General features: G+C 46.2%; 2 non-coding genes across 2 annotated transcripts; one reads left to right on the top strand and one right to left on the bottom strand.

Annotated features, from left to right (window-relative positions):
- Positions 1–3,118: 3,118 nt before the first annotated feature.
- On the bottom strand, positions 3,119–3,192 carry trnan-guu. The gene has a single exon. It is a non-coding gene; the product is annotated as a tRNA-Asn (tRNA).
- Positions 3,193–4,279: 1,087 nt separating this feature from the next.
- Positions 4,280–4,369, top strand: trnap-ugg. Its single transcript is given in 2 exon segments — positions 4,280–4,315; positions 4,334–4,369. It is a non-coding gene; the product is annotated as a tRNA-Pro (tRNA).
- The last annotated feature ends 7,580 nt before the right edge of the window (positions 4,370–11,949 follow it).

The following is an 11,949-nucleotide window of genomic DNA, read 5'->3' as shown; positions in this document are numbered from 1 at the left end:
AAAGTTACAATACAATTTGCGGTATGATAGACCATAATAAGACCATAAGACTATTAGACATAAGAGCAGAATTAGGTCACTTGGCCCATCGAGTCCGCTCTGCCATTCAATCATGGCTGATATTTTCAACCATAGCTCTCAAGATTTCCCAAACTATTCCTCTCTTGATCTACACAAGGACAGAGACATGTCCGGTAAATAGACATGATTGCTTGCCTGAGCCTGGGGTCAATTCTTTCTCGGAAAGGAACCTCAGTGATGCTGTAAACACTCACTCAGCGTTGTGTACGGGGCTTTAGGTTTTCTCGAACGCTGTTTCTGAGTGCGCAGTAATAATCCTCCCCATCCTCCACATCGAATGCGCTTATACTGAGGTGACCGTTCTGTTCAGATTTGTCAGCAAACGCCAGATATCGTCCTGAACCCACATCTTTCTTCATTGCTGAGTTGTTGGTGATAATCCATCTCGGTGGCTGTGCCGGTTTCTCCTGATATCATTGCATTTTGTACATGTTGGGGCCTTTATATTGACAATTTAACTTCACCGAAGCCCCTTCTGGGACTGTTATTGTCACTGGTGACTGAGCTACTGGATTGAACATTGCCGGCCTGCGAAAGTGAAGGACTGAAATGAACAGATTGTTGTTCCTTTATAAAGTTAGAGTTTGTTCAATTAAGAGGTGCTTTTTAGCGTGGCTTGTCCACTGAGTCTGTACATCTAGGTTGTGGGAGTGAGAATGTTCAAACACCACACGGACAGTGATCTGGGACCGGGATCGAACCCGTGTCCTCAGTGCAATGAGTCAGCAGTGCCAACCATTGCGCCACCGTGCCGCCCTGAGTTTAAACAGATTTGATACAAATTTGCTTGTATCTGCGGCATTTTCTGGGACCTCTGATGCAGGCAGTTCATAGACATTCCCGATCGTTAATTATACTCTAGCCGATGTGTATAAATATGCTAATCTGGTTTAATTAGCACTATAACTACTTACTGTGCCAAAGCCGCCAGTATTATCACTAACATGTCTGACTGAATCTCTCTCAGTGAACTGGACTGGACTGAGTCAGGGATTGTGGAGGAGAGAGGGAATTTAGTGCAGTGCAGGGAGAGGGTCTATTGTGACATCACTCGCCTCCCATCCTATCGGCTTGGCTGACACCATCAGGTGAGTTTCTGACGCCCGTGCTTGAATTTGGCGCCCTCTGCTGCCGGATTCGGTTTACTCCGTGTTAGAATTCGGCTGTTGAGTGGATTCAGTGTTGACTGCAATGCATATCAGGACGGGAAACCTAGACAGAAATCTAAATTTCAGCTGTTTATAAACTATCTTTGTCACTATAGGTGTTTCTAATCAAAAAACGATGCTTAATCTGTGCAAATCATCCCTGGAGTTCTCGGTTCACACCTTAGGACGAAGTCGAAAGAATGCCAAGACTTTGGTGGACATGCGGAGGTTAGAACTCAGAATAATAGCAGGGCTCAACAGACTAGTTTTCTTTATTTTGGTTCTGACGAAGAAGGTACAAAAGGGGAACTGCTCTGAACCTCGCTTTTTTCAGAGACCAAATTGTCTGGAATTATTTTCATTAGCTGAAGGTGAAATGTCCTATGAAGAAAATAGGTGAATGATATTTCATGCTGCAAGTGTTTGCGAGACAATGAAACGTTACAGAGGACTTTGAATGGATCAGCACCGAGGTACGGGCGGGATCCGAACCCGCGATTTTTGGGATTATGGTGTTGAAGGCGGAGCTGTAGTCAATAAATAGGAGTCTGATGTAGGTGTCCTTGTTTTCGAGATGCTCTAGGGATGAGTGTAGGGCCAGGGAAATGCCGTCTGATGTTGACCGGTTGTGACGGTATGCGAATTGAAGTGGGTCAAGGCGCTCTAGGAGTATGGAGGTGATACGCTTCATGATCAGCCTCTGGAAGCACTTCATTACAACTGACGTCAGGGCCGCCGGGGGGTAGTCATTGAGGCATGTTGCCTCGTTCTTCTTTGGTACCGGTATGATGGTGGTCTTCTTGAAGCAGGTGGGGACCTCGGAGTGGAGTAGGGATAGGTTAAAGATGTCTGTGAATACCTCTGCCAGCTGGTATGCGCAGGCTCTGAGTGCACGACCAGGGATCCCATCCGGGCCCGTCGCCTTCCGTGGGTTCACTTTCAGGAAGGCCGATCTGACTTCGGAAACTGGGATGGTGGATATTAGTGAATTAAGGGCTGCTGGGGCACTCGACAGCGGATTGTTGGTTACCTGCTCAAACCGAGCATAGAATGCATTAAGTTCATCGGGAAGGGATGCGCTGCTGCCAGAGATACAGTAAGACGTCTTACAACACCAGGTTAAAGTCCAACAGGTCTGTCTCAAACACGAGCTTTCGGAGCGCAGCTCCTTCCTCAGGTGAATCACAAAGCAGAATCATTTAACCTGGTGTTGTAAGACTTATTACTGTGCTCACCCCAGTCCAGCGCCGGCATCTCCACATCATGGCCAGAGATACTGCTCGACCCGGCCCGGTTATGTAGATCTTTGGGCTTTTTTTCTGAGGGATTCTTCTCCAGAGACCGCTGATATATGCCCATTGAAGATTTTAAGACAGATGTGGTTGGATTCTCAACTGAAAAGGTAATCAAAGGTTATCCGGGGTAGGGGAAATGTGAATCTGAGGTCACGTTCGCATCTGTCACGAACTTATTGGGTGTTGGAGAAGGCTCAAGGGGATGAATAGCCAACTCCTGCTCAACATTCGTCTGTTAGCAGGTCTGTGACGTGGTGTCACAATCTCCTGAGTTATCGAGGGAGACACAGCATCGTTGAGCTATTCCCCAGCTCGGCGCCATGAAGGATATTACAGCGATAGAGGCAACTCCATGCCGCAGCCGGTGCACGGTACGTGTTATCAGAACAGGAAAATCGCTTATTGTCACGAGTCGGCTTCAAATGAAGTTACTCTGAAGATCCCCTAGTCGTCACATTCCGGCGCCTGCTCGGGGAGGCTGTTACGGGAATCGAACCGTGCTGCTGGCCTGCATGGTCTGCTTTCAAAGCCAGCGATTTAGCCCTGTCCAAAACAGCCCCTAAAAACATATCATCCAGGAATGGAACAACAATTCGTCTCTGGGTGGGATCGAACCACCAACCTTTCGGTTAACAGCCGAACGCGCTAACCGATTGCGCCACGGAGACGACAGGTGGATTACAACTCTGTGAATTTCAACAGTGACGGCCAATCCTCTGATTGCCAGGGACCGAATGAGAATGCTGGCAATATTGGTCCCCTGAGGCAGTGCGGAAAATATCTGGAAGGAGCGGACACATGGTCCCGCGGGCATGGACATTTGTGAGACGTTGAATCATCACAGGCCCGTGGATTTTACAGAACTCACTTGGACAGCACCACACTTTCTTTGAAACACGTCCCTTATCTGGGAACCTCCATAACAGAAAGCAGGAAGTGTCAACATAGATTTGATGTATTTTCGATCGGAAAGTCGATGTTCTACTGAAGACAATAGGGGCTCAGACTCGTTGGCATAAGGTCGACCTAAGTTAACGGTCCTGGAAGATTTTATTATCCCCACATCTGAGAACTTTCATTACTGCTGCTCGGAAGTGGATATTCCAAGCTTAAATTTACTGTGCATCGCGACATGCTGATTAATCTCACGAATCCGAAACGGCTCCTCTATTGACCTATACAAGGACAGAGACGGCAATGCAATTGTGGAGAAATAGACCTGAGTATTTTTCTGAATCCAGATCAAACCATCCTCCGGTACAAGGGCAGGAACGCAAATTTACTGGAATTTAAAATACTCTCTGAGGCTTTCGTACGTGGTTGTAGCTGCTTTGTGACACTGTGCTCATTGCACAGTAATAGACCGCTCCATCCTCCACACTGAGCGCGTTTATATTGAGGTAACCATTCTTTTTAGACTTGTTGGCAGCCGCCAGATATCGTCCTGAGATCTCCTCTTTCTTCATCGTCAATATGTTAATGATGACCAATCTCGGCGGTTGTGCCGGCTTTTGCTGATACCATAGCATGTGGTACATCGTCCGGTCTGTATATTCGCAATCTAACTGCACTGAACCCCCTTCTGATTTCTAACCTGTCCCGGTTTTAATGAAAGGTGATGGTGAAAGACGAACTTTGCTGTCCTGTCGACAATTGCCGCCTGATTACCTGAGATGGTGCAGTACTTTTGGCGTTCTCCGCAGATGTTAGATTGATTTTCGATGGCAATGACAGTATGATTGGCTCTTTCCGTGCGGCTCGTTGGTCTAGGGGTATGATTCTCGCTTTGGGTTTGTCACTGTCGGAATTTGCGAGAGGTCCCGGGTTCAAATCCCGGACGAGCCCTTCGATGAGGTTTTCCGTTGGTCAAACCGCATGTTTCCTTCACTTCTTTGCGGCGTCGACGGCGGGATTTATTCACATTGGGTTTGCTTTGAGTAGCTGAGCTCAAACTGCATGGAACCAATACGTTCCCGAGAAGTTTGTCTATGTGTGGGCATTCACATTTCTATTGACTAATTCTGGTGGACTCAGACAGCTCTTTGTCCCTTTCATTTTATCAGTTCAACAACTTCAGACTGTGAACCCTCACTTCCCCCTCCACCACATGTTTTTTCCATCAACTTATCATTCCTTCCATTGATATGTTTTACCCTCAGCATCCCCCCCCCCCCTCCCAGACCATCCTACTTGATCAATCAGATCCCTGTTTGTAATTGTTCTCTGACGCACTGCTTACCTTTGTTCTGCCATTAACACATTCTGACCGCTTGATGCGCCATCAGCACCTTTCATAGCCTTGATTAGCCTCATTTACATTCCCTTTTTCTTTCTGTGCGAGGCATTTTCGTCATTTCCACCTATTGCTAGCCCTCTATCGAGGCCCAATACGCCACCCACAATCGTCTGAATCTGACCCTATTTCCCGTTCTCCAGCTTTGACAAAGAATCAACTTGACTGGAAACATCAGTTGCCGACAGATCCACAGAGGCTATCAAACATGCTGAAATTGTCCAGTGTTCTTGTTTCCCATTGAAGCATCCGCAGTAAGTTGCATTTGTAGTTCATTTCGACATGTTTGAGATGGGGATTGAATACGTTCATCTGCATTTGTAAATCGATGAAATTCTGTTGTGGATGAACTTGCTAATATCCGAACTAAGCTAAAATAGGAAGATCCTTTTCTTCTCATTGCCTGTCGAAAATTCAGTGCTTGTGACTTAATGTTGAATATATTTTAGTGGCTCATGTGAGACGAAATCTCGTTTTCTTCCAACATCCGAGATTCCGGCAATATTCAGGATTAGACGTGTTTTGTGCAAACGTTCCTCACAGGAATTGCTAAATGTCTAATGTTTCTGCCCGGTTTCTTTCTGACCGGGACCTTTCACATGTGAGGCGAATGTTATAACCACTGCACTACAGAAACAGCTGGCAACCAATCGATGTGTACAATGTACCACCTTACTGTGTTGATGCAGATTCGAATGGTGAGGCTGAGAGGTCACGTCACTAATTACAAGACGACAGCTGTTTCTTTCAAAAACAAATGTTTCAATATATAAAACAATGAGATGTAGAAATTATATCGAAATTAACATAAGTTATATTTTGCTTAAGCTCGGTCTTAAATTTGTGCTCTTTGGTCTCGAGGTCTGGTTCTTTTTTAGGGATTTTGAATCAATGCCTATGGGAGTGGTCGTGGGTTTAAATCCAGGACAGGCTCTTTACTCCAGGTCAGAGATTATGAATTGTTTGCGATGCTGACGGCGGGGTTGATTTATATTGGCACACTCTGAAAAAGATTTCTCAGGACTCGGGATGTTTCCGACGTTTCTCTCCCCACAGATGATGCTCGAGAGAGAGAGACAGTGTCTGAGCTGGAGTGCGTTTGGATAAAATTGATGCTTCTGATCTGCGTTAACTTGACAAGGACTTGGCTCATCTAATCCACAGAGCCAAAGTGAGGAATTGAGCTGACTGGGGAGCTGGATCTTAACGCTGACCTCCCGGACCTCGGCCTCCTGAAATGTTCCAAATAAGCTCAACAGCCACTCGAGGAACAGCAGCGCATCTTTCCACTGGGCTCAATACAGCTTTCACACTCAGTGTGTGTTCAGTAGTTTCACACTGTAAATGCTGCACCCATTTTGTGTGTCCTTACATCGCAGATTTGGGTTTCAATCTTGTTTCCACTTGTTCTTTGTGTCCGGGCGGTAGTTGTTGATCAATCTGCCATCGACAGCTCCTCCACACGCATCTTTTGTTTCTTCCAGTGCGCTAACAGAGAGCTGGCACAGACACGGCGGCCGGACTGGTCTCATACTGTAGTGTCATTATTCTCTGATTCGATGCTAACCTAACTCTGTGGCCAGGGAAGGCACGGCCTTTTCTCATTTAATCTCTCCTGACTTGCCCCCATGCTAGGGCCCTTTCCTGTTGTTCTGTTTCCTCCCTCCGGGAGTTCAGTTGGTTAAGACGTACTACATTTCTAACCGGTCCCGGTTTTAATGCAAGGTGATAGTGAAAGATGAACTTTTTTTTTCCTGTCGACAAATGCCGCCTGACTCCCTGAGATGTTGCAGTAATTTCGGCGTTCTCTGCAAATGTTAGATCGACTTTCGATGTCAATGACAGTATGATTGGGTTGCTTTCGAGGGGTTCGTTGGTCTAGGGGTATGATCCTCGCTGCGGGTGTCTCGGTGTCGAAATTTGCGAGAGGTCCCGGGTTCAAAACGAGCCCTTTTCTGTTGGTCACGCAGCATGTTTACTTCATTTCCTTGCGGCTCACATTGGGGTTGCTTTGAGGAGCTGAGCTCACACTGCAGGGAATCAACGCGTTCCCGGGAAAATCGAAACATTTTCGATCAACTTGTCGATGAGTGGACATTCACTTATCTCTATTCACTAACTCTGGTGGATCAGGCAGCTCTTGGTCTGTTTAATTTTATTCTGCACACTTCACACGTGTTTTTTTCTATCAACTTATTTTCATTCCTTCCATTGGTATGTTTTACCCTCACAATTGCACCCCTCCCCCCCCCCCCCCGCCTATACCATCCTACTTGATCAATCTGACCCCTGTTGCCAATTGTTCTCTGACACACTGCTTACCTTTGTTCCCATTCTGACCTCTTAATGCGCCACTATCAGCACCTTTCTCAGCCTTGATTAGCCTCATTTACATTCCCTTTTTCATTCTGTCCGAGACATTTTCGTCAATTTTGCATGTGAGGTAAATGTGATAATCACTACACTACAGCAGTCAGCGGACGTGTGAAATGTGCAACCTGACTGTGTTGCTGCAGATTCTAATTGTCTGGTTGAGAGGCCAGGTCACTTATTACAAGACAACAGCTGTTCCTTTAAAAAAACAGTAAGAAGTCTGACAACACCAGGTTAAAGTCCAACATGTTTGTTTCAGCACTAGCTTTCGGAGCACTGCTCCTTCCTCAGGTGAATCTCAGGTGAATTTGAAAAACAGGTGTCTCAACATAAAAAAACCATGAGATGTAGAACTTATATCGAAGTTAACATAAGTTATATTTTGCTGATACTCGATCTTACAATTGGGCTTCTTGGTGCGGAGATATGGTTCACGCTTGGTGCCCAACTGTCAATTGTTTAGCCAATCATGTCTCTGGGAAATGCCCCTCCTTTTCCCAGTAACTGAAGCATTCACTCATCTGAATTTTCGCTTTAATACCAGAACATATTCAAAATCTGATTGATTTCTGTCGGACTCTAATCCAGGCACCATGTATTCCCCATGTGGTGACTGGTGAGTCGATGTTCTAATGTTCACCGTGTGCTATCTTCACTCTCAGATATTGAATACATTTTGTGTTTAGTTCCAGGAAGAAATGGTGAAGACTCAGTGGCCCAGGATCGATCTGAGTTAACGGGTTCTGGAAGGACAGAGCATTAAGCTGGACTGTAGATATTCCACAGCGGTTTTTGAAACTCTTTTCTGGTACATTCAGTATCCCGGAAGACCTCCGAGGAATGTAATGAGAATCTATAGTTAGGGCAGTTCAGATAAATCTCCAGATTTCCCAGCCAGGTTTTCGGCTGCTTTGCTCAAAGAAAACCAAACGGTACCTTTAAATATCGCCGTGGCTGATCTCTCCGACAGTGCCGGGTATTTCTGCGCCAAGGAGCCCACACTGCTGCAGAGATACAGCGGGTCCCGTACAAACACTCACACTGGGAGTTCAAGTCATTTCTCGGCAGAGGGCGCTCTCACATTGATAGACAGACACAATTACTCAGCCTGTGGTGGTCACAGTGTCATTACCAAACCATCAAAAACAAACACAACACTCACTAAGAACAAGCGAGCAGAAACTGAATAATAATATTCGTTAGTTTATAACTTGCATTTCTACTAAAATGAATTTCACAACTTAATTTCCGGTTCGTTAACTCACATTTAGTCTTTTTATGATCTTTAGATTGCTGTCTGAATTATTGTGTGAACGTTTCGCCATCTCCGTTCCGCTCTTCTAGGTCACTTTGAGCAAAGCCGGGTCACAGGGTCTATATGACGGGATTATTTTCATAGATTTCACAGAAGTTACAGTGCAGAAGGAGGCCATTCGGCCTATCGAGTCTGCACTGGCTCTTGGAAAGTGCACCCTACCCTAGGTCCACAACTCCAACCTGTCGCCACAACCCAGTAACCCCACCCAACACTAAGGGAAGTGTTGGACACTAGGGGCAATTTAGCATGGCCAATCCACCTGCACATCTTTGGACTGTGGGAGGAAACCGGAGCACCAGGAGGAAACCCAGGCAAACACGGGGAGAATGTTCAGACTCCCAACAGACAGTGGCCCAAGTCGGGAATTGAACCTGGGAGCCTGAAGCTGTGAAGCAATTGTGCTAACCATAATGATACCCTGTTGCTCCGTGTACGATCTTCACTCCCATATAGTGAATACGTTTTGTGTTTTGTTCCAGGAACAAATGGTGAAGATTCAGTGCCCCAGGATCGATCTGAGTTAACGGGTTCTGGAACGACAGAGCATTAACCTGGACTGTAGATACTCGACAGCTGTTTTTGATACTCTGTTCTGGTACAATCAGTATCCCGGAAGACCTCCGAGGAATTTTATTGGTTGACAGACAGTTTGTAGGAAATGAGCAAATTTCACAAGGCAGTGATTGCATAATTTATAACAAACCCCAAGAACAGAGTTCCCCCCTAATGGTTATTCTCCTTTCCAGTGTCTGTTTAATGTTTTCTGACACAGCTGTGTTTCCGTCCTACAATAGATATAGATATAGAACAGTACAGCACAGAACAGGCCCTTCGGCCCTCGATGTTGTGCCGAGCAATGATCACCCCACTTAAACCCACGTATCCACCCGATACCCGTAACCCAACAACCCCCCCACCCCTCCTCTCCTCTCCTCCCCTCCCTCCACCCTCCACCTTACTTTTTAGGACACTACGGGAAATTTAGCATGGCCAATCCACCTAACCCCGCACATCTTTGGACTGTGGGAGGAAATCGGAGCATCCGGAGGAAACCCACGCACACACGGGGAGGACGTGCAGACTCCGCACAGACAGCGACCCAGCCGGGAATCGAACCTGGGACCCTGGAGCTGTGAAGAATTTATGCTAACCACCATGCTACCGTGCTGCCAATAACCAGACCAGCAAACCCATTCCGACTCCCGTCTGGATCTATGCAGCGATTCTTCTTCGAAGGCACTGACTGTATCTCAGCTCGGATTGTTCCCATTCACTGACAGACAGTTCGCCACCTACAGGTGTTAAACCACCTTTGGAGACGCAAGAAAGTGAAGTAAGAAAAACCTGCGAAAGACAGCTGATTCTTAATGGTGCGGAATAGAAGTTGATGCTTCGAATTTCAATTTTTACAGATTGACAGCGGTCAGCCAGTGTCTGGATTGTTTGGGGCTGGTGCAGGTGGGCTTTTCGGGAGGTAATTGTGGAACAAACACATTTCATCGCATTTGAAATCATGGTTTCAATCGGAATTGTAAACACATAATTATTTCCTGTTTGAACATGTATTTCTGATCTGAGTGACGGAAATTCTGTTTCTCGGGTACTGTCCTCAGATGTTAAGACAGAAGAAGTTGCTCTTTTTAGTTTAACCTTTGATGCTGCCTTCTTGAACCGCTGCAGTCTATGTGCTGTCAGGGAGGGAGTTCTAGGATTTCACCTCTGCTGCGTTACTCATGTCAGCAGATGAGCAGTGAGGCTAAAATAACAAAACAGCAACAGCACCACTCAGGGAGCTAAACTCTCTCTATATCTGGGTGGAGAAAGTGGCTCTGAAGAGTTGATCAGAAGTAGGACTCACAGACTGAGTATACCATGAACAAGAGTCCCACTCCCTTTGAACTGTGTCTTCGAGCACCATTCTGTTGACGTTTCGACAGAAACTCGAGCAGATTCAGCCACATCGACCAGTGGCGATGTCAGCCGCTCAAACCCACACCGGGAGGAAGCCACCTTAACTTCGAATCAAGCTGTCAGCCACCTGTTTCCAACACGGTAGTAAAAATACACTGCCGAATCCAATCCGACCGTCAGATCCATCATCAAACCAGTCTCCAGGTTAACCCGTCCTTTCTGTTTCTGATCAGCTGTTAATTCTCTGAAACTCAGGGCTGGATGTTCAGATCAGCTCCGGCAAAGATGTTTCTGCCCCTTCAACCAGTCCCACTGACGTCACTCAGTTTACAGACCTACGTCACTAAATGTGCAGGGAAACGTCACACGTGTCCTCAATCTGACGTCACAGTGACGCTGGTCTGCCGCGTGCGCATTCTCCTACCCACACTCCACCAATGCTGAAGCTCCTTCACAGCTTCACTTTGTGATCAGAAGCCCCAGAGATCTGGTTCGGGCGGGCACGGTGCAGTTGGTGTTGGACTCAGTTTGATATACAACAGCGCTGCCTCTGCAGCATTGTCTCTCGTCCTGAAAACTACTGAGAGCTACTTAACACAGATCGATAGAATCCAACATGAAGCTGAGATTCACTTTAGTGATTATCTCCCTGAATGGCTTACTCTTCTCTCCGTGTGAGTGTGATCACTATATCTGGCAGGAATATGTCACACATCAGATATGTCATGTTATAGGGACATACAGTTTCCTTTATTGTATATCTTGTTATGTCATGTTGTAGTTGATTGTGCTATATCATATTCTCGCCGTCTGTGTGATATTAAATTATTCATGTTATTTTACATCTCAGATGCCGCTGGCAGTTACGAGGTATCACAGTCTCCAGAGTCAATGGTGGTTACCGAGGGAGATGTTGCATCCTTGGCCTGTTCCACCACAGTAGCAGGAAAGATCCTACAATGGTACAGACAATACCCGGATGGAACCGTGCAGCACCTGGCGAGCGGTACCAGCGATCAGGACAGGATTACATCTCGAATCATTTCAGCAGACAAACACAGCTCTCTGAATGTTAGTGACGTTCGAGTGACAGACACCGCCACCTATCTCTGTGCAGTTGAGGCACAGTGAACTGAAAACCATTCAGCGCCGTACAAAAACCTGCCGGGTGATTCTGACAGTTTCCGCAGATTCCGCAGTTATCCGAGAGGCCTGTTCATGATTTTGGTTTGCTCTTTCATATCAGAAAAGAAGGGCTAGAATCCATTTAAATTCATTTTATTTCTTTAAAGTCACAACCAGAGAGCACGGGTTCCATGGTGCTTGAAGATAATAATCATTGTACCGTTCGGTGAGTCAATATTCAGAGGTCGTTGTCTATTTCTTGTGTCAAATCAAATTCCAGACCGAGACATATTCCACGTTTTGTTACAGGGATGAATGACGCACAGTCTCCCAGGATCCGTCCGAGTTGAAGGCTCTAGAAAGACAGTTCAGTTATAATCACTCCATATCCAAGAGCTTTCTCTG

The sequence above is a fragment of the Scyliorhinus canicula genome, unplaced genomic scaffold (assembly GCF_902713615.1).
Source record: "Scyliorhinus canicula unplaced genomic scaffold, sScyCan1.1, whole genome shotgun sequence".
NCBI classification, from domain to species: domain Eukaryota; kingdom Metazoa; phylum Chordata; class Chondrichthyes; order Carcharhiniformes; family Scyliorhinidae; genus Scyliorhinus; species Scyliorhinus canicula.
The sequence above is the reverse complement of the archived record's forward strand: the minus strand, read 5'-3'. Positions and strand labels throughout refer to the sequence as shown.